At 37.1% G+C, this 19,127-nt stretch overlaps 1 long non-coding RNA gene across 1 annotated transcript; it reads right to left on the bottom strand.

Moving 5' to 3' along the window:
• Window positions 1-2,385: 2,385 nt before the first annotated feature.
• Window positions 2,386-9,663, bottom strand: LOC144049945 (uncharacterized). The gene is made up of 2 exons (XR_013293730.1): window positions 7,436-9,663; window positions 2,386-6,180 (listed from the first exon to the last, which is right to left on the bottom strand). It is a non-coding gene; the product is annotated as an uncharacterized LOC144049945 (long non-coding RNA).
• Between the last annotated feature and the right edge of the window lie 9,464 nt (window positions 9,664-19,127).

Below are 19,127 nucleotides of genomic sequence, written 5' to 3'. Positions count from 1 at the left end.
TGACATTTTCGATGACATTATACATTTGACTCTAAGTGTAAATACTATATACTATTACGCTTCATACTTCTCCTTATATCTTGCGTGTAGTTGGAGTTTGGCAAGACTAACATGCACACTGTGACATCACTTAGGCTATATAAAAACCTTTAGAAAGTCTAAATCTATTTAAACAGTAGACAGTCAGCTTCCTAAGTGAATCTTGTTACCAAGGGAAGGTCCATCATGTGCTCTAAAAATGCTAACATTAGCCAGTAATTTTCACTCTGTCATCAAGGTCACATATTTTGCTGTTTGCATGGATTTTGTCTACATGCAGGTAATTTATTTGTTTATTTTTTTAAAGTGTGGGATCTTGACCAATATTTATTTCTACCATCTGCTTAGCACATTGAATGTGAAGTTTGACATATACAACTATTTTGAAGTCTCAAAGGCACCTTATAGTAATATTGGCTAATGAGTAATTACCTTTTAAACTGCATAATTTGTCATATATAGTGTATCTGTATTGAAGAAGGTATATTTAAATCACCAACTGAGGGATGTAGTTAATCCATAACTTTTTGCGTGTCCAATAAACCAACTGGTGAGATGAGAAATGAACAGAGTTTCCTGCGCAGGATAATTCTTAGAGGAGATCTCCTGTTGCACCATTGAATCAAACTCCGACAAGTTCTGATCAACAATGCACACCCTTCTTTCGAAGGGCCAGCCTTTTATTACAATTCAGTCTCCAAGCAGAATATCTCTCCCTTCATGAATGAGCAAATGTGTTATACAGTTGAAGGACATGTCAAACAACAGAACTCTTAGCGCAGCTGCATTCGTCTCTAGCCAAAATATGTATATTTTCAAGGCACTTTTCATATTCTTCTTCATAACAAAATCTCACTTTATCATTTGACCCAAAAGCACCAATGACCGTGACTAATGGAAAAGCAAAACAAGTTCTGTTCAAGACCACAATGTACGTGTACAAAATAAAACAAGAAATTCTGGACCAATCAGTGTATAGCAAAATCAAGGGCGAAAATATGTTTTCGTACAAAGTGATGAGAAGGAACTTTTCTAGACTAAATAATATGGTCCCAGCTTTAACCCAGAACATACGAGGTCAACATCATGTGCCCTGCTCAGGACACAAGACACTTTGACAAACTTAAAATGAAGAATTAAAATGTTCATGATCAGTAACAATAATCGATATATGAAAATAGGTATTAAAATGTTATAATATCCTTCAGTCCCCCTTTTGGGCTTACGTAAACACTAAGCCCAATAACTAAATATTTAAACATTTTACACAAAGATTCCAGCGGGATCTACATCGGATGTTGCAGCAGGCCGGGCTGAGGAAGTAATAGCCTCCATCATCATGTAAGAAGACTTATTTCGTACGTCCTGTTTTTCAATTGCGGCAGAAATAATTTTCTCGCAAAGGGAACGAATACAGGGTATACAACAACATCCGCATATTGTTATTAGAGCCGTAAATACAGCAATTGATATCAAAATTGTGGAAATTAAGGTTTTGTAGCGGCCAAATACAGTCATCCAATTATCCCATAGCGAAGTGTCTATACCCGAGTGTTCATTCATCTTTCTATTAAGTGTCCGGAGTCCCTTAATTGCAATAGTTAAAGTACCATCCGGTGCGGTATTATTAGGAATGAAGGTACAACATTGATCTGCGAACATTGAGCAAACTCCCCCTTTTTCTGCCAATAGCATATCAAGTGCAATTCGGTTCTGAAAAGCCATCAAAGATGTGGCAGCCAATTGGCCATGTACAGCTTCAAATCCAGATTGAGTCCAATTTCCTAGTCTTTGTACATTGTAATGCACATAATTAATTCTGTCTACATTTTTGTTAATGGTACACCACCAACAAATTAGGGATTCAAATCCTGAAGTTATTTGATTAGTCAATTTGTATTCATTTGGCACACCTCTCGGCACTCCAATTGCATCAATGTAGGTGGGGACATTTTCCTGTTGCCAAGAAGATCGTTTAATTCTATGGAAAGGAGGAGAAGATTGTGGTTCCCAAGTGTCAATCATTTGTAAAAGGTTATCAACCGAGGTGGGAAAAAGTTGTACTGGCAGAAGAAGGGTGATGAGAGCACAATATCCTTTGCCATCCCAAGGCAACTTGTCAAATATCTGATTATGCCCACACCACCACCAAATGTCAGCCCTTGATTGAGGCTTGAATTTTTGACCCACATTTATTATTGTAGTGCAGTGTGAAATGTGATCTAGTTCTCCCAATTGTTCTCCGGTACCTGTCATTTTAATACATGAAAAATTACCATCTGCAATTTCCTTTGAAAATATTGGTTTAGTTGTCTGCAAATTCACTAGTGGATATATCTTATCCCATTGAGAGCATTTGGCATTTGGGGCAGTTTTATTCATAATTTCCATTATACATTGTTCCTCGATTTTAGCCGGGATTACTCTCAATAAAGGTCGTGGTCCCACACATACTACACACTCCTTACCAGAGGCGTGTGCTGCCTCGTGTGCTAGCAATAGCCAATTGTTGCTGCTTTTGGACACTCCTGTAGTAACCCTAAACCATTCAATTACACCATCAATCGGTACACTTACAGCTTTTACCCCATTCTCCATTGAGTATTTAGTCATTTTTGGTTGGTCTAGCTTACTCATAGTCTTATTTACACAGATTAGAATAGGAAAACGTGGGTCAACGCCGTGGGACCATGCCCATAACAGTAATCCAAAACAGGAGGTGTTGTACAGAGTTACATTAGCTGGTCGTATATTCCCGTCGGGAATGGAAAAGGTTAATTCTAGTTGACCTCCCATTTTACGCAGTGTTGTCCTTTTAGAAAAGAAAACAGCCTCCTTGCTTTTTCCCGGTGGCCAATATTGTCCACTTTGGGTGGTTATAAAAGTACCCCAATCTAGTTGCGCAACATTTCCTGTCAAATACCACCAATATTTCACCCATATTCCTCCCCTTGTCTCTTCCCATCCTCTAAATCCCTTTAATGACGTAATGGGAATTTTGACAGAGGTGTTTGTGTTTGGGGCAACTGTCACCGTGACTGAGTCATCATACGTTTTGGATATAACCCAGGGAATGTGTGGAGAGTTCATGTCTCGCTTAGCCCGAATTTTTGTGGTTGCGTTTACAGATGTGGTTAGGGGATCCCAAAAACACAAAATTGGCATAACAGTCAGTATAAGAAAGAGTGTCGTGATGCAGACGCAATTGAAGACGCATTGTCTCTTCGAAGCAGCCATCTTGTGATTTTTTCTTTTTTTTTTTTTAAACAGTCGTCACTTTCTTTATTTTCTTGTGTGGATGGTGCACTCAGGTTCCTTGAGCAGCATCAGCAGAAGGTTGAACAGAGCCTTTTTGTGAAGAGGGTCCTTCTGCCTCTCTCCAACTGCCAGGGGTGCAAAAATCGGTCACCGGGATTTTATCTTCCCAAGTTGTGACGCATTCTTTGTGGAATGCCCTGGAAAAAGGGACACATTCCTCCTGTTTCCATTCGAAAGACGTCCTCAGCGAAACTCAATCTTCATGTAGTAATTCCTCAGCTCGTTAGCTGACACTGGAAGCAGTTGAATGGCCTCTCGGCTGGCACATCTGGTCACTGGAACAGCTGGCTGGTCTCTCTGTTGATTCGTCAGATGGCAGGTGCAGTGGTTTCTCTGTTGATTCCCGGTGGTGGCTGGCTCCTGAAGGTGGGGGTTGAGTAGAAGGCGGACCTCCGGCTGGTCTAATAGGCAAGATGTGGAACCAGGTGCCCCGTGGACTGGACTAGATTGACCTTTTCATCACCTTATCTGGGTGCAAAATATTTTCATTTAGTCACTAATAAACATTTATTCGCATCCCTTCTTTTTGAAAGAGCATTTTGGTAGTGTTATTAGTTAGGGGTTAGTAAATGTTAGTAAAGTTCTGTAGGCCTCTCCTGTGGGAAAAAATTCTGTTTGTTGTGACATTTAATTAGGATCCAGCCTTTGGCTGACTTTAATGACCTGAGCACATTCTTAAATGCAAAAAATGAAAATCTTTAGCCAGTTCAAATCTGACGAGGCCAATTTTGTTTACAGAATGTAATAATTATTGGAATGTTTTATAATATTTATTGTTATAGATATAGCATGGATGTGCTTCCAGCCATTAAATAAATGCAACTTTCGTCAACAAATAAAATCAAAAAATAACATCTAACCCCAGGGCCCCAAGGGAAAAATAGAAATAGAAATGGAACATATTCACCTTATTTTCGCCGTCCCTGCCAAAACTTACTCCTTCTCCATGGTCAAGGAAATCCCCAATTGTCCTCCTGTAAAATTCATTCTCACGGACTATCTATAATTATCGCATTAAGACTAACTTTTAATTTTAAATTTATTTATTTAACATGGACTGTTTGTGTCCTTCGCGACGATATACCCAGACCAACCAATAATTCCCCCATCTGAAAAAAAAAATAAAAAAATCGCTTTAGAGACTCTTTCAGACTAATATATAAAGTTTTGCAGTAAATAAATTTTGCTTGCTTTTTGTTTAGAAAGAGGGGAAAATTTTACATTTAACCAGCAAATTCGACAATGCGTCCCAAGCAACTATTTAAATTTCAAAAGAGAATTCGGGAAAACACTAGAAGACCAAACTTAAAAAAGTAAAATATAATAATTAAGATTGAAATAAATTGTATCTTATCTGTATTCATATTAGCTGTTTCAATTTCTGAAACCAGACGAAATTTACCTGTATTATCTTTTGTACTATAAAAATATTGTAGCTTATGCCAATGAATTTTACAAAGAATCTCAGTTTTCAGCCAATTCATCAATTATTATTAATACATAAAGTTGCCCTTAGTTTTAATGTTACCATTAAGCTTGCTAGTCCCCCTTTTTGATGTTTGTCCAAAAAGCTGACTGTTTCAAAATAGACAGAGATAAACAAATCAGATCAAATCAAAATAGACATCAAACGTTTTTAAAATGTAATAAATCTGTGTGTATATAGTGTTGTCAATCAGTTCATTATATTTACGAAATGTTTTACTGTAGATGTTATCACCTTATATCTGTCAAAAATAGAGTGCAGTGTAAACAGTCAGTATCACATCATATGGCCCGGTATCACTAATTCAAGGAAAGCATTGTTTGTGGGGTTGAGTCACCATCGTAGTGGACAGTTCTGGACGCAGGAATGCTTTAAGGACGCTTGTGCAGAGCATATGGAGCAGTTTTTCATAGGACAGTTCGTGCGGAGCATTGTGTGCATTGGGCAGTGGAGCAGTTTTTCTTTTATCACATTTGTATATGATGGCACAGTCATTGTTGCAACAGGTGGCGCCAGGAACCTCCCCTCTCCATCAGGTATTGGCAGGATGTTTTGTGATGATGGCTGCATCACGCCCCTCTGATGGTGGTGGCAGTTGCAGTTTCTTTGTGGGTGGGGGTTTTTAAAGAGGTCTGTGTCCCGCCAGTTGACTTTGTTCCGAAATAATGACCCTTGACCAATAATCCTCACTCGACTGAAAACATTAAAATCTGCCCCAACAGTATTTAGGTTATAACATGTCAGTAAATATTTAAAACCAAAAACTTCCTTTATTAAAACAATTAAATAAAAATAAAAATAATAAAAAATAATAATTAAAACAATGAAAGTTTACAATTTTAAATAATTGCTAATTATATGTCAATATTTGTTATGGTTTACAATATTTAATTTAATATGTTTTGCATACCTTCATAAATAATACTTAGGATAAAATAGGACAGATATACTCTAACAATTTACAAATATAGTTAATTAATAAGTGTGTAGTTTTCAATTAATGTTTTCTCAATGGAGGCCGCAGCCCGTAAAGTCAGCCTTTGGTCAAACGTCAAAGCAGGAATGATTTTTAATTACATAGCACCTCAAATTATGTCAAAAATGTGTTTCTTCCAGATAGCTTCCCCAGTCTGTTTGTAATGAGACTTCAAATGTCGAATTCAAAGGTTAAATATATTCAGGAGAGATTAAAATTACTTTCTATTTATAAACGTCGGAGAAAAAAATAAATAAAAAACTCCTTTTAAATTATAATTAACACATTACTTCATCCCCAGGACCGGAATATGGCACTTTGGTGGGACCCCAATTGTCCTTAATGGGTGTGTCTCCTGATTCTGAAAAGATATTTAAAATTTATTAAACAATGTTCTCGCGCACAACCAAAATTATAAGGGAAAAAACCAATCATCTATATAAAGAATTATTCCACATTAATTGCCATCCAAGTTATTTGTTTTTAGTTATTATTATTATTATTAAAATAAGAGTAGAGACTAAACTATTTAATCTAAAACAATCACACAATTAACATTACCTTTTATAAAAACATTTTATTTGACCTCATTACAAAGATTGATGGCTGTTGGCATTTTTTAACCCGAGAAAGGGAATGAGTCATAGCAACTACAATCAGTCAAAGCCACCCATGCTCTACAAGCATAAGACATGCATCTAAATTTTATAATATCTTAAAACTATACCTCTCTATGTTATTTGTGTATTAATATTCGTTCGTTTTATAGCAAACATAATTTTTAAATATGACGTATTTGCACTCTTGAAGCCAGTTTAAGTATTCAACATTAGTGCTTAAGAAATTTATGTAAGGGGCTTATAAAATCAGTTACGGCAACAATTTATATAATGTCGTTCAATTATTTAACGCAGACAATTGCGGGTTTTAGCGTTAGAAGTTTTATTAGTAATTTTACCGTCTAATTAATTTATCCCGTTTAGCGCTTATTAAACGGCTTAATTTGTTTTATTACATAAATTTGTATTATACAGTTATTTTATTTGCAAAGCAACATTTCAGTATTCATCATTTTTTCAATACACTTTTCTTAAAGATACGTCCGGGACTCTCCTCTATATAAAATTACATACACTCATAACATTATTAACGGGCGGTCGCCGTGTACGCACATTCAAAGTTAAATTGCCGTCATTAAAACCATCGAACAAATGCCATATCTTATTAGAATAAACTAACCTTTTTCACAATATAATCAAGTCCCGTCGTTCAATATTAATTACATTTTAAGTCATTATTTAAACGGTATGATTAATCCGGAAGTTTTAATTCCGACTAGCGGAAGTCATATCAGGTCAAATCATTTAGTCTTATATCATTATTTAGTTATATAAATGGTTATATCTTCACAAAAATACCTAAAGCTAGTATTCTAGCATTATTCATTATTTTGTCAACAAGCTTTCGATCATTTCTGGCTTTTCTTCCACTCGAAGAAATTACAGATGTGTGTTGCACCAGCTCATCTAGTTCGTGACGTTTTTTCACACATGCAAGTTCAACGTTCTTCATCAAAGAGATTAGACACACTGCAGATTGTAATGACGGAAAATAACCTTTTCTACAGCCGTCTTGCATCCAGTCGCAAAGTTCTTTTTTTGTTTCTCGTTTAGCCTTTGTAGGTACTATCCCTATAGCCACAGCGCATGCGTTCCCAATTTGTTTATCCAGCGTCATCCCATCTAAACTCAACGGAATCCCATTCGGGTCAAACCACTGTGTTTTGAGTTCAAATAGAGTGTCCATGTTTCGTCTTAATTATTAACTCAGGTATTTTATAGCTTATTGATTTGTATTATATTATATTATATTGTAAATTATCATAGTTCAGTTGTATTAATATTTAAATGAAGTGACGTCTCACTTATAACAGAATTAATCAACTGTTCTCGTCGCGGTCCCTTTAAGATTTTACCGTAACGTTAGAGTTTCTTCACCGATCAGACGGCATACACACACAACGGACAGACAAGACATGTCGTTTTGTACGACATATCAACACATAAATATCCGGATGTCAACTGCGCTACCCCAGCTTCAACAGTTTCTTTGTCTTTGAATTTTAGTCACGAATATTCAATAGACCTATTGGCTTGATCTAAAGCGTCGTATCAAATATGCTTTAGTCAGCCCGACTTACACGAGTTGAGTCAATACATCTTATATCTCTTATATCTTGTCTAAAAATGTCAATATCCAATTATTCATAGACCTATCGATTAATCTTAAAACGGCGTACTAAATCCGTTTTATGTCAATCTGACTTCCTATAAGTTGAGTCCTTTGTCCCTAGAAAATGAAGCAGTCGATCCTCCCGCAGCTTTAATCGGCAACACTTATTCAAGGATCTTTGTTATCTAATTACCCAAGAATCTATTACTCATAAAAACAAAGTGTTTGTCTCTCCCGCGCATCAGGCAGGGATCAAGACAAAGATGCTTTTTGAGCCGACTTCTCTCAACTTAAATATGTATGGACGTAAAACCAATGCCCACACATCTAACGCTTGGTTACAACAATAATGTTTCCCCAGCTGATTTACTCTCAACTTCAACAACTTAATCTTATGTCAACTGCGCTACCTCAGCTTCAACAGTTTCTTAACCTCATATACACAGACTTCAAATCAATTATCTACGTATCTATCGTCTGTAAAAACCAAATTGTAAAGACAAAATGTTTCCCAGTACTGACTTACAAGCGATCGCTATTCAATTCAATGTGCACCACAAATATGTATACTTCAAATACCGTAGGAAATTATTCAATTCAATGTGCACCACAAATATGTATACTTCAAATACCGTAGGAAATTCCACAATTATTGACTCCATACAACCAAACAACTTAAACTTCTACCTCTGCTCACACAAATCTCACCCTTGATTTGGTTATCTTACAAGAACGCATGGCGGCCGGAGCGCTCCTAGACAGAAAGAATTCCTCAAAACGTGGATAAGATCTCCACTTACCTCAATTAATATGGCGCCAGGAATTCAAACCGTCCGCGAACGCAACAACCGTCAAACGCCTTGCCGTCGGAGGGTCACCAACTGAAGAAGGTATATTTAAATCACCAACTGAGGGATGTAGTTAATCCATAACTTTTTGCGTGTCCAATAAACCAACTGGTGAGATGAGAAATGAACAGAGTTTCCTGCGCAGGATAATTCTTAGAGGAGATCTCCTGTTGCACCATTGAATCAAACTCCGACAAGTTCTGATCAACAATGCACACCCTTCTTTCGAAGGGCCAGCCTTTTATTACAATTCAGTCTCCAAGCAGAATATCTCTCCCTTCATGAATGAGCAAATGTGTTATACAGTTGAAGGACATGTCAAACAACAGAACTCTTAGCGCAGCTGCATTCGTCTCTAGCCAAAATATGTATATTTTCAAGGCACTTTTCATATTCTTCTTCATAACAAAATCTCACTTTATCATTTGACCCAAAAGCACCAATGACCGTGACTAATGGAAAAGCAAAACAAGTTCTGTTCAAGACCACAATGTACGTGTACAAAATAAAACAAGAAATTCTGGACCAATCAGTGTATAGCAAAATCAAGGGCGAAAATATGTTTTCGTACAAAGTGATGAGAAGGAACTTTTCTAGACTAAATAATATGGTCCCAGCTTTAACCCAGAACATACGAGGTCAACATCATGTGCCCTGCTCAGGACACAAGACACTTTGACAAACTTAAAATGAAGAATTAAAATGTTCATGATCAGTAACAATAATCGATATATGAAAATAGGTATTAAAATGTTATAATATCCTTCAGTATCTAATGAAGTGTCCGGTACATTGCACAAGAGCAGGTAAAGAGGAAAAAAAGAAGACAAAAAGCAAAAAAATAAAAAATAAACATACATTTTTTTATTTTATTTGCCTATACTAGGGGTGTGCATCTTCCAATAAAAGATGATTCAATATGTAGCTTGATATATGGGGTGTGATATGATTCAAGGGCAGTTCATTTCAAAGTGGAACGATTTGATTCCATTTGATTCAGTGGGATTACAATTTGATTTGTCATGGTACGGAGCAGTCGAGATAATGCAATCAGTATATTGTTGTCATTTTACAATATGAATGAATCTCTCTCTCTCTTTATATATATATATATATATATATATATATGTATACACACACGATTCAAGCACAGTACATGCGGAACGATTCAGTTTGATTCGATGCACTCACATCTTTGAAATCAAAACCGATTTTCTGATTCAAATCGGTTTACGTTACACCCCTAGTACCTTTCCTATGCCCATGGGATTGAATTGTGCATTGATAGCATTGAAGGGAAACTTGGCAGTGGTGGGACTTGATGATGGCATTCTCATGTATTTTGATCTTGCACGCTCCCAGAAAGCCTCCCACACACTCTGCGGCATAAGTGCTCACATCTAATGCCCTCAGAGGATGTTTTGGTGCATCAGTATGAGTCTAATTTAAGGATATCTGCATGAATTGGGAGGGCCTGGGGCCAACCATCTCACTTATTTTTTTTTTTAAGGGAGGGGGTTGCTTGTGCGCCCCTTTCGGGACGCGAGCCGCATTTGAGATAAGATCGGCGGAGGAAAGTGGTGAACCGAGCCGTTTGTTCTCGTTGGCCATCTCTCATGTTGCGCCACTGATTGGGGGGAAAGCTAAAATTGCTTTCACCGGGGCTCACTCCAGCAGTAAGCAATGATAACTAACAATGCCCCGGGGACCTAGTTAAAGCTGCATCACACGCACTAGAAAACCACTTTAATGTGGCAGCATTAGGAAGCTGTCAGTTGGCTTGGTGGAGAAAACAGATTCCAACTCATCGCAAATTTTCATTCAAACATTTCAAACATTTGTCATCTTCCTCTTCAAAAAAAAAAAAAAAAAAGTAAATGCATATAATCAAGGAGGCATTTTAAATTTAATTTCACACAGCTTACCATGAGGAAAAAATATTTAAAAATCATAAAAGTGAGAGTACGGAACGGAAAATTACCATGCACCATCTGCTCTTCGCGGTAACCCTCTGCTGCCTCGCTCAGCCATGAGGATCACGGAGCTCATGTCATGCACTGGCTTGTTATTTTATCATGTTTACTCTCGTTATAATTCAGCTACTGTTGAGTGCACGTCTTTCTGTATTACATTAGTGACAAGTGCACTTAAAATATGTTATCTCACAGAGGCTTTCCTTATCATTTATTTTTTTTAAACAACATGAAAGTCTTGTTAAAAAAAAAAAAAGAAGAGTAACACGACAAGGTTGATTGTCTAAAACACCATTTATTAATTCAATTTTTTTTTTTCCTGGAGAAAAAATAATAATAATAATTTAACAATTATGATCTCAAATAAATGATTGTACCTATTTCTCAAAAATCACATACATTAATTGTTTTAATGGTTACAAGTAGTGTATTTAGAGTGAATATAAAAAGTCTACACACCCCTGTTCCAAGGTGATCATTTCAAAACTTTCCCCATCGTTCATCTGACCTATAACATGCACAACTCAACTGAAGTTTGAAAAAAAAAGGTAATGTTAAAGCTTTTTCTACATCATGCATGCTCCACCAATGCCCAAATGAGTACGAAGAGCCCTGACTGTTTTACTCTAACTGCACCTATCAGCTTTCATCTTCCCTTTATAGTAGAGTGTTTCTTTGGGGAGGGGAAGGGCGGAGTTTTTCTTACCTCATTTGAAGTCATGTCTTCCTTTGTCAACTGTGGCTGTCGCTTTAAGATCGTGCAAATACTCGCACGCAAACCGCGAACGAGCCTGACACAGATGCTGCAGTTACACTTTGGGACAGAGGTGGTAAAAAAAGTGACAAACTGCACAAAGATCTTTTAAACAAATGTTTTAAGGATCCTACAACAACTAAGACAATGTAGTTGCACAAGTGATAATGTGTTTGTAATCAGAATTAAACAATCGCATTCAAAGTCATGTTAAATTGGAATTAGGACACACCTGCCACCATTTTCAGTGCCTCTCCTTGACCACAAATAAATGATAGATGCTCTAGGAAGGCTTTTCATTAAAGTTTTTTATTTTTGTATGTTTAGTTTTTGCTTTCTAACAAATTTTTAAAGTCTTCTTTTTTTTTTCTAAACCTGACTGCTATGTCGAACTGCTCATAATTCCTTCCACCTTCTCTAAAGTGGAGTTATGGTAAAAAACTTCTTGTCTTGTTTTAATCAGATCATACAATATTTTCCCACAGATTTTTCCTTTTTTTGAATCAACATAAAAAGTCGTGTTGAAAAAAAAGTGTAGCAAAGCTGTTTTAAAAATACCTTTTATTAATAATGACATTGCCAATTCCTTTAAGTAATTTTTATATCCCAATTAAAGTGCCCAAAAATGTCTAAAATGGTATCACTGCTTTTCATGATTGCAACTGTTTTTGTCACGTGAGATGTGGAATTAGGACCAAAACGCAGACAAGACGCGGGAGTTGGGAAACAGAGTCTTTATAAGCAAAATACAAAATAACTAAGAGTCGGGATGAGAAACACTTGACGAGCTGAGAAAAACATCGACATACTGACAAATGTGTCAGTCACTCTTGCTAGGGCAAGGCACAATTCCATATGACTGAATAAAGGGTCTATATGACAAAATAAGAGTGATTTTGAATAAGACTGGCTAATACAGGACCATAGCAACTGCATAGAAACTGATGACATTATTTTCATAAGGGTCATAGCAGCTGTGCCTAACAACTAAAAATACGATCACATAACACATACTGTACCAACCATATAGCAAAATGCACGGTATTTGAAGAAGCCAAGTGTCCAAACACCAGTGATGAAAATATTTTAGTCTTTAATGAATTAAACTGTTGCAAAGCTATTTTGTAGACCAAATAAAATAAGAATGACATTCATTTAAAAGTCATCTAAACTCATTATTTGTTTTATCTGATAAAAAAAAAAAGAGCTGCAAAATATCCACTGTTCAAGAGACACGTGCCGCGTCTGAAAGTCTGTTAATGCAAAGCATCTGAAACAAACATCCTAATGGGACTGTTTCTCAGTTGAAAGACAGTGTCAAAATGGAGGTGTAGCACTGTAAGAAAAGACACCCTATCTTTTCTTAATGTCCTCCTCCAGATGGCAATACTCTGCGAGTGTCTAAGAGGTGTTCTTACCCATTTAATATATGCTCACAGTGTATCCTGTCAAATATAGATTTGAATCAATAGCACTCTGGAGTGGCTCGTTAAACTTAAATCAGCTTGGAAGTGGTGCATGCCTGCCTCACAGCTGCTGTCATTAACCACCGCCTTGCAGATTATTGGAGAAACGTCCTTGTGCGAGCAGATTTGCCAGTTTTCCCGCAAAGCCCAGCGGCGGAAAGGAACAAGCGACCCTCCTCATTCGAAAACAAGTGATATTTTACCCCACGATTGTTTGCAGTTATGCAGTGGGCTCATATTGATGCACTTGCTCTTCTGATGCGTCCTGATGGAAATCATCCGACATTAACTAGCCACACTCGGTCAACTGAGGGAAATTGTACGTTTTTTCTTCTTCTTACACTTGTAAAATGTAAAATGAAAATTGTATTTTTTTGTTTTGTTTTGTTTTGTTTTATTCATTTTTTCATTTCGGACAGATTATTACAGGTAACATCGGTCACATCACGTCATTTGCAACATTGACATCCGAAAGAAGAGCTGAAGCTATGGCTTATTAGTAACCTGTCCCCATCGATTCTTACTAAACGCATCAGTCATATACATTGATTATGATAGTCATTGATTCATATCTCAGACTTAATTTTTTAAAAATTCATAAATAGCGTAAATCACTCTTTCTGTCATGGTACAACATTGCTTTTTACAACATATTGGTCAACAGCTGCAGCACTGGACAGCAACAGTATGTGACGTTGCATTCTATAAGTCCTGATGTGGTCAAACATCACTGAACTGTCTGCATTTTGCAGGATTTTGAAACTAGTTTTTTCTTGTTTTGAGAAAAAAAAGGGGGGGGGGGGAAGCATTCCAAAAACAGAAAGGAATATTCTGAATACCAGAAAAAAATATTTCCCCAAAAACAGAAAATAAATTTATTTAAACAAAGAAGAGAAAACAAATATTAAAAAACAACAACCAAAAAACGAAAAAAGAAAGACATTCAGAAAACCTGAAAAAAACTGGGAAAAAATAATTCATAAAAATAAGTGAAAAAAATAATAAGAATAAAAAAAAAATACTATTTTTTTCTTGTTTTGAGAAAAAAAAGGGGGGGGGGAGCATTCCAAAAACAGAAAGGAATATTCTCAATACCAGAAAAAAATATTCCCCCAAAAACAGAAAATGTATTTATTAAAAAAAGAAAGAAAAAAGAAAGAAATTCAGAAAAACCTGAAAAAAAAAACCGGGACAAAATAATTCATAAAAATAAGTGGAAAATAAATAAATAAATAAAGCGCCCCAAAGTTACTCAGGATTTTTTTCAAGCTAATGCAATAATTCTGTAAAAAATAAATAATAATAAAGGTGTAACGCCGCAGACTAATTTATTTTTATTCAACAGCTGGCCTAAAAGTAACACCAACCACAACAAAGCAATGAAAAAATGATGACAGTGATGACAGCTTCCAAACGTTTCTTGCAGCCATCACTAAGCTTCTTGCACTTCTCCGCTGGTATTTTCTCCCACTCTTCCCTTGCAAATTGTTCCAGCTCTTGAATGTTGGCAGGTTTTCAGCTCATATTAAAGATTTGCAATCGGATTGAGCTCAGGAGTCATTGCTGGCCATTTTAAAACGGATTTTTTTCCTTTTTAACCATTCCCGTGTGCTTTGGGATGTGTGCTTTGGGTGGACCCATGACCTTTGACTCAAACCAAGTTGTCTAACACTTGGTAGGACATGTCCCTCAAGAAACTCTTGATAATTCTCTGATTTTATGATTCTTGTGATACGATTAAGGCCTCCACTACCAGATGCAGCAAGGCAGCCCCACAGAATTATGGATTCTCCACCATGCTGAACAGTAGGTAGGCTGTTCTTTTTCCTTAGAAGCTGTCTGTAAAGGAACTGTTAGTGTGCATTGTTGAAAAGCTCTATTTGTGTTTCATCCGTCCACAGAACATTTTCCCCAAAGAATTGTGGTTTGTCCAGGTACTCCTTGGCAAATGTTAGCCATTCTTTTTTTTTTTTATCTCTGTCTCAGGAATGGTCTTCATCCATGAAGCCCTGTTTTGGGTTCAGTGTGTGGCGTCTGGTATTTATTGAAACCACAATCCCAGATTGTTTCAGTTTGGCTTTCAGGTCTTTGGATGTTTAATGTGTTGTTTTTGTTCCACCATTCGCACTAACTGTCGAAGATTTTTGTCATCAATTTTTTTTTCCGCCCGCGTCTGTGGAGGTTCTTGACAGTTCCGTGCTCGTCAAACTTTGTAATAACATTACACATTGCTCAAACAGGGCTACCAAAAATCTTTGTAGATGGCTCTATACCCTTTGGAGGTCTTGTGTTTGCGAATGATCACCCTTCTGATGTCCTCAGACAGCTCCTTTGTTTACACAAAGGAAAAAGGGATAACAGGTGGCTTTTTAAAACATCAAAGTAATCATTCATTGGTTGATTCATGTCAATTGGGCACAGACAGTTTAAAACAGGGAATTCTCATTTGTGATTTACCAAAGGTGAGTCACAATGATGTTTCCATACTGATTTACAGGAAAGGGTGCCAATACCAGTGACAGAGCACTTTTGAAGTTTTCTTTTATTTCTTTAAATCATTTGGTCTTTCGGATAAAACACAAGTTCTCCATAAAATATAAAATGTTTTACTTGATTCCTTTTTTTGGAGAAGATATTCCACATTATGTACTTTACCTTTATGGGTGCCAATAATGGCGAACAGGACTGTATCACACAGAATTGAGATTAAGAGTGTTCTTGAAGAATACAGTAGGTCAATGTTAACCTTGCAAGTCAGATTGATAATTGTGATTCACTCGAGGGAGTTCTTCACATTACCAATCTAGGACCGAGGGGGGAAGGGAAAGCGTGAACATCTTTACCAGCTAAAAATGAACGAAGCGCCACTTGTTGTTCAAATTCAACAAGGAAACGGTGAGTAATTCTGCGAGAACAGAATTGCTGCTTCCATTTGTCTGTTAGATTTGTTTGTCACCCCGCGCCATCGGCACTTATTGGTTTCGTCCCGCCCTAAACAACGCCTGATTGATCATAAAAGTCGACTGCAAACACATCAGTGGGAGCGGTTACAAGATGTATTCAACGAAGTTTGGGAACTCACAAATACCGCGAGAAATTTGAGAATTCATCTTGGTGGCAAGGTTAGGTCAATGTGTGCCTTGTCGAAAGTGTGTAGTGATAGTTTAGATTTAATTTAAAAAAAAAAGCAGTTGGTGAATAAGGCCAATTGTTTTTGTAGCGCAGTAAACGTATACGATTCTACTGAATCCTGTCTGAAAATAAGATGCATTTTTCAAGCGCATGACTGACCAGAAGCCTTAAAGGAAGTTATTCCAGCAAGGCTGGCTCCCTGCAGAGCTGCACCTTATAGGAAAGGGTTAACAGCAACAGCAACAATAATGTGAGTGCAGTGAGACGTGTGAAGTAATTAGTCAGCCTGCTCTCCAATATTTATCCAGTTAATTATTTGTGAGTATTACTCTTTTCTTCCCTCGGCTGCCTGTGTTCTATTTTCCACACCATTTGTCACTGTCCACCGATTGTGAATCCTCCTTTTCCTCCTGGTTTTTCCTTATTTTTCCACTTTTCGCTAGCGGAGGTGTGACACTGCTGTCCACACTTGTGCGAGGTCAACCGTGATTATTTATTCATTTGTCTGTATGACTGTCCGAAGCTAGATGTGTAAATGGCTGCTAACTTAACACAGTAGCGAGGTCACAGTGAGGTCAAATGGGCTCGATGTAGAAATGCAGTTACTTTTACAGCATGAAAATGCAGATATGGAGACATCATATCTCTAATTCACTTATTTTTAAAGGACTATCTCCAGATGCCAACCTTTGGATCCCGTTTAATGTCCGCCAGTCAACAGGAAACTTGAATGGATAAGTACGAACTCCATTAGCACTGTTGTGTTGAATTAGTGTTGTTGTATTTGGAGGAGTGGTCCAATCAGCAGGGATCGGTTTAAAAGTAAGACAAAAGTGTAATTATTTCATTATAGCACGACAGTAATAATATTACAGTAGTGCGGTGTGCAGTGAGCTTATCTTTGGAACAAATGAGCTGTCCCGCAGGTGCAGACTTCAGCACAGGGCCTAAGGTGTAGACTACTTTCTTTGCTCCGTTTTTATACTCTCAGTCATAGCACATGCAATTATTTTTGAAAATAAATGTAGCGTAGAGAAAAAAAATTGGGCCTCTTGGGCGACGCAAATGACTTCCTTGTTTTTATTAGAAGACAAGGTGTTTATTAGCGGCCTTGTTGGCTTATTGCAGGAGGTTTCTGAGTTTGAGTAATTGTCCAATTAGGTGTAATTCCAGGATTGGTGCTAACCCAGGCGATTGTGCTGTAAGAGGAAGACTACCGCCGGGACACACATTAATGAATCCCACTGAGACCTGTCTACCTTTAAGAAAGAGAGAGTGAGTCTGCTTCTGTTTCGCCTTCCCAAATCTTTTTAACGAGGCATTATAACTGGGATTTACAATTGAGACAAGACACTTGTGCTCCCTCCCCCACTTCATCGTTCCTTTTTCTTTTTATTCTTTCCACCGGTTTGCAGAAATAATTTATCATTCATGTTGTTTCACTTCTCTGAGCAATGGCTTCTTATTTAAACAGAAAGGTTACCTTAATTGTTATGTAGCTCAGCTATTTATGCCGCGGCATAAAAATGCGTGTTCGCTGCTTCACGGAAAGGTCACTCGTTATAACCCAAATAACTTTTTTTTCTCTTTTGTTGGTGTGGACTGCTCAAAGTGTTGCCGGCTACTTCACACTGGGAGACGGAACAAAGTTTGAGCAGAGGACTCCTGAGGATTCCATTTGTTGCCTCGTCTCTGATGAGATGAACTCATTCCCGCTCACTTTCTCGCCCTATTTTCTCTTCATGTGGATGTGATCTCCATCCCTGACGTTCTTAAGCCTGTGTTGTTTCTGGAATGCAGGCCTTTACTCACAAAGTTTTGTCTATGCCAAGATCTCATTTATTTCTTTAACCTCAACAAAATGCTACATTCTGCTTTGGAGTGAAGAATAATTGAAAGGCTCTCCCTACAACTGTAAAGCACAATTTACTTTTAAGCTACTGTCATGTATACAAATCATTAGCGGTAAACAGACCAGACGCCCTCTTTTCTTCAGTTATGCATTTCAAAAAGAGGACAGGCCAGTTTAAAGTTCATCTTAATGGACATGCAACCTCATGCTGCTCATTAATGAGAATATCATTCACTTTGTAGCCATTGGCTGACCAGTCAAACATGTAACTTAGTACAACAAATGATGCCAGATGCAACAGCATACTGCAACAGGGAAGATCTATAAATATTTGTTGTAGTTTATTTTTCCGGGGAGGGCTGAGAAGAAAGAATTAATAGTACAGTGGTGTCCCAAGTCAAAGCTACTATAGTTTGCAAGCTAATGCTAAAACAAAAAACAAAATAAAACCTTTGTCCTTTGGTAGAAGACTTTAAGAAAAGTAAAGCACTCTATTTTATCTAAACTTACATGCTTTATGTTTATACTTAAAAAAATAAAATAAAATAAAAACCTAACTGAATAGAAGGTAAAGGATTAAACAGACATTGTGCTTCTTCTGTTGTGCACAAAATTTATAAACAAAGAAGAATTTCAAAACTAAGTTCAAGTTGCCGCAATAATCATCTTTTTTTTTCTTTTGCAGAGGATAAAGAGTATATGTCAGCGAGTATTGTTATTGTCTGTCTACATGTGGAACTAAATCATTTGTGTTCAAATATCCTATCAGTGGCGAGCGGTCATAATAAACTATTAATGTGGTGCATGCCCAAGCCCTTCAATAAAAGCTTCAATTTTATACCTACACAGTGGTATAAAATACTAATTCAATAATATTTAATATTAAAATTAATAACACAAATACCCCCAAATTTTTCAGCTCATGCACTTGCGGGCGCTCGCATTTGTTACTACAGCATGCCCCACTCTAAAATGTCACCGCTCGACACTGGCTTAAAGGCTTATAACTACTGCAACATTGATGCTAGCTTCTTTAGCCCAGCTATGCCGT

This window comes from Vanacampus margaritifer, chromosome 4, assembly GCF_051991255.1.
Source record: "Vanacampus margaritifer isolate UIUO_Vmar chromosome 4, RoL_Vmar_1.0, whole genome shotgun sequence".
NCBI lineage: Eukaryota > Metazoa > Chordata > Actinopteri > Syngnathiformes > Syngnathidae > Vanacampus > Vanacampus margaritifer.
The sequence above is the reverse complement of the archived record's forward strand: the minus strand, read 5'-3'. Positions and strand labels throughout refer to the sequence as shown.